The sequence below is a fragment of the Schistocerca serialis genome, chromosome 8, assembly GCF_023864345.2.
Source record: "Schistocerca serialis cubense isolate TAMUIC-IGC-003099 chromosome 8, iqSchSeri2.2, whole genome shotgun sequence".
Classification (NCBI taxonomy): Eukaryota; Metazoa; Arthropoda; class Insecta; order Orthoptera; family Acrididae; genus Schistocerca; species Schistocerca serialis.
This window is the reverse complement of record NC_064645.1, coordinates 638,793,298-638,797,332: the sequence shown is the minus strand read 5'-3', so window position 1 is coordinate 638,797,332 and position 4,035 is coordinate 638,793,298.

Below are 4,035 nucleotides of genomic sequence, written 5' to 3'. Positions count from 1 at the left end.
GGCAATTTACGACCTTCTTTGGACGGCGGCTGCATGAGAAGCAAGTACATTCTGTTGATTTTAATGCCGCCGACCTGGTGCAAGCCTGTGGGAAACGGAAAGGGAATTGGAGTGCCACTGAGATGGAGGAAATGGCGATTCTTGAAGTGGAATGTGAGGGACAGTGGTCTACTCAATTACAGTTGAACACATACTTGGGTAGAATGCTAGGAAGATCAGCAGAAGGTATTAAGAAAAGGAGAGCACTTCCAGAGTACAAACAGCTCCTGGAGATTATGAAAGGCAGGATGGAGGGCGTTATTGATGCGGTCCCCGATGAGGCTGCTGAATCTGCGAGTTATGCCACTCCACAAGAACAAGGCCGCTGGATTAACAATGAACATATTATTTCCCACTTGGAGGAAATTAAAGACCACTGCTCACCTCCCTATAAAAGGCTGGTTGATTCAACTCTGGACAATTCATCATCTTAGTCCGCCATTGATGACCAGGTCACTGGAATCATCCAACAAGTGAATGCAAGACCACAACATAGATCTAGAAGAATGAAGAGACAGCCAAAGGTCGCGAAGCCACATAAGGGTGGCAGGAATGAACAGCGAAGGGTGCGGCAGGAGGAAAGATCTCGTAGATTCCGAGATGCCCAGTATCAGTGGTTAAATAGCAGAACAAACTTAGTAAGAGGAATTCTCAATGGTGAGTAGGAGAACCGTACAACCACAAGACCTGATGGCGTGACTCATAAACATCTGAGAAATATTCCTAATGTGGATCTGAATGTCCTGCTTAATGTGGTGTTTGGTTTAAAACGACTACCATCTGCATTTACAGTAAGCAAGACCAGCCTTCTACCTAAGAAAGGCGACCTGCGCTCTCCATCCAACTGGAGACCAATAACTATCTCATCAATGTTAGTACGCCTGGTCCATAAGAACTTTGCTTACAGATTGACCTAGGTCATTTCTATCCTTCCTGCCCAGCGGGGCATCAGATCCATTGATGGAATCATGGCGAACACACTTTCTTTGGATGTAATTATCAAGGAGCATAGGGTTAGTGGAAAGCCAATTTTTGTAGTGGCCCTTGATTTAACGAAAGCCTTCGATCAGGTATCTTGGAATGCCATACATCAGGCACTGTGGTCTCATGGAGTGGATGACTTAATTCTGGAGTATATATTGTCATCTTATAAAGGACAAACGACCAATCTCCAACTTGGTAAAGACACCTTTGGGGATGTCAAGTTTCATAGGGGAGTCAAACAAGGTGATCCACTCAGCCCTGTCATCTTCAATATGGTAATGGACAGGCTTATGGAATCAATCAACCAGTCCTATGGGGTGGAAGTCAATGGAGAAAAATTTGCTGGTCTTGGCTTTGTTGATGACATTGTTCTCCTCTCGTCCACCAAAGAGGGCATGCAACAACACCTGCGTTGTGTTGGAAGGTTTACCAAGAGCATGGCTTTAGAAGTGAATCCCTCAAAGCAAGGCCTTTCAATTTATTAGAGTGGTACACTCCAAACGGTGTGCAGTCGAAACTAAGAGTCTGTTCAAGGTATCTGGCGCCTGAAACGTGCCACTCTCAAGCCCAGTACACTACAGCCAAGAAGTTGGATTACTTGGATCACCTAATCATACAGTTCGTCAAGGCAACTCTCCGTCTGCCCAGGACAACTCCAACGCCATTCCTCCATGCTAAGTAGCGTGACGGTGGCTTGGGTATACCAGCATTAAGGCTGCTGATTGGTTGTGTATTTTACAGGAGAATTCAGCAGCTGTCGTCTGTTAACGACATTCACTTGCAAGCCATCAGTAGAACAGGAACCGTGTCCAAGCTTGTAGCCAAGCTCAAGAGAATCCTAACAGTTAAAGGTTCAGTAGTCGTCCCAACATCTGGTGGGGTTACAAGATATTGGCGGGCACGATTACACAATTCTGCACTAGGCTGCGGCTTGGAATATTGTCAGTATGCCTCCAAGTGCAATAAGTGGATCAACGACCCTCCACCATTTTGGACAGGTAGGCAATACATCGGCGCAGTCCATCTGCGAATTAGTTTGTTGCCCACCAGAGTAGCCCCTATATACAGTGTTCTGTCGCCAACTGCAGAGCAGGAGGTCCTTGCAGGAACAGGAGAGAGACTCTTCGGCATGTCCTCCAACGTTGCGCACTTACACATTTTGCTAGAATAGACAGGCACGACCGAGCTGGTAGTTCAATTCAAAAAAGAACTTGAGCACAAAGGGTACAAGGTGATTACAACGCCATCTATCACACTTAACTCTGACTGGTACGTCTCAGACCTTCTAGTTACCCATGATCTGGACTTCAAGCCAGGAACGGGTTTTGGGACCATAATTGAGACAACCATAACCTATGAATATACCGGTAGTCTCAATCGTGTCGAAATGATCAAGAGGCTGAAGTACGAGCAGCCAGCGGTTCTCAGCGCACTCCAGCGGAAATACAATCTGAGCCGCCCGCCCGATATTATGCCGCTCATTGTTGGTTCACGGGGTAATTGGGCACCATGTATTAAGGCTATATGGAGCCGTTTCCATCTCCTCAGTTCCTCATTAGGGAACTCATCTGTAACACCGTAACAGCTGGTGTTAGAATACACCAGCAGTTCATGCGTACAGTTTGGCGGACGGCTCGCCAAGAATGAGCACCCTTCGATGACATCTGAAGAAGGTAATGCTAGGTGAAGGAACCCAGACATGATTGCTTCCTTGCCGCACCAGTGGCATTATAATAACTTGGACAAGATAGTCGCAAGGCTGTCCACCTACCTGGCCAAGTGGCATTGGTATGGCTGCATCCGGAGTCGGCTTTCCGAAGTGTGGTTCTGCTGTAGTCGTGCTGCTGCTGTGAGGCACCTTCTCTGGGTTGTAGCTACAGGGAGAGTGATGCGCAATACATGCGCCTAGCCCTCTTAGCCTCTCCTCTCCTGCGGTCTTCTCCCCTTCACGTGGGCCTGCTGATTTCGCAGAGTGGAAGACTGCACCAGGGGCTTTGGGCGATTACCAGCCCCCTCTCGCATTATCCCTTTTTCAGTTGGGAGCAGCACAAAAGAAATTACAAGTGGTGGCCCTTCTGCTGAAGGTGCCACCCCAGCTTCCCCAGCACCTGCCCGGCCAACTGGCCGTGCCGCAGATGTAACAGATGCAGCAAGCTACGCCTGCAGCGAGTGCCACTGCAATTTTACCACCAAGGACGGCCTCATGGTTCACCACCGCTGCCAACACCCAGCGGCCGCCAACGCAGAGATCGTGATGGAGAGGCATCGTGTGAGGTGGACAGAAGAAGAGGTCCTGTCGCTCGCCAAAGTGGAGGCCGAACTGTTTCTCGAGAGGGACGCACGGTTCTTCTTTGGCAATCAAGAACTGACACAGATGTTCCCCGACCAAACACTTGAGGCGATGAAGTGCCAGCGGCAGAAGGCTGCCCACAAGCAGCTTGTCTGCGAGTTCATGGAGACAATTGAGATCGGGCGTGGGGATGAGCCGGCGTCCCACTGGGGAGCGGGGAGGCAGCCGCCTGACGTGGGCGACGGCGCTGCGCCACACGATGACGCAGCTGAGGACTTCGCGGACGATACTACCGGGCCGCCGCCGCCGGAGGGGCCGACTGACGCCGCTGTCTGGGAGCATCTAGCGGGGCTACCCTCTTCCGCGCAGCGTTTCTCGGCCCTGGACCGAATCATCGGCGGTCTGGGGCCAGGTACGCCGCCTGGAGTCATCCTGGGCATGCTCCCGGATGCCCTTGCATTGGTCGGGTCCAGAGGGGAGAGGTCGAGTACGAGTAGTAGTAGTAGAGGCCGTGCCAACCACCGAAGCGTCCGCCTGCAGGACCGCCGCAGCAGTGGCGCAAACGGCGCCAATGGGAGTACGCGAAGACGCAGGATGCCCTCCAAGTTCACGTGCGTGTTGCGTACGTGGCCTCTTGGATGGCACCCTGTTGCAGCCTCCACCCGACATCCCTGATCTGCTGGACTTCTGGGCGGACCTCTTCACGAAGAAGCCCATCGCCA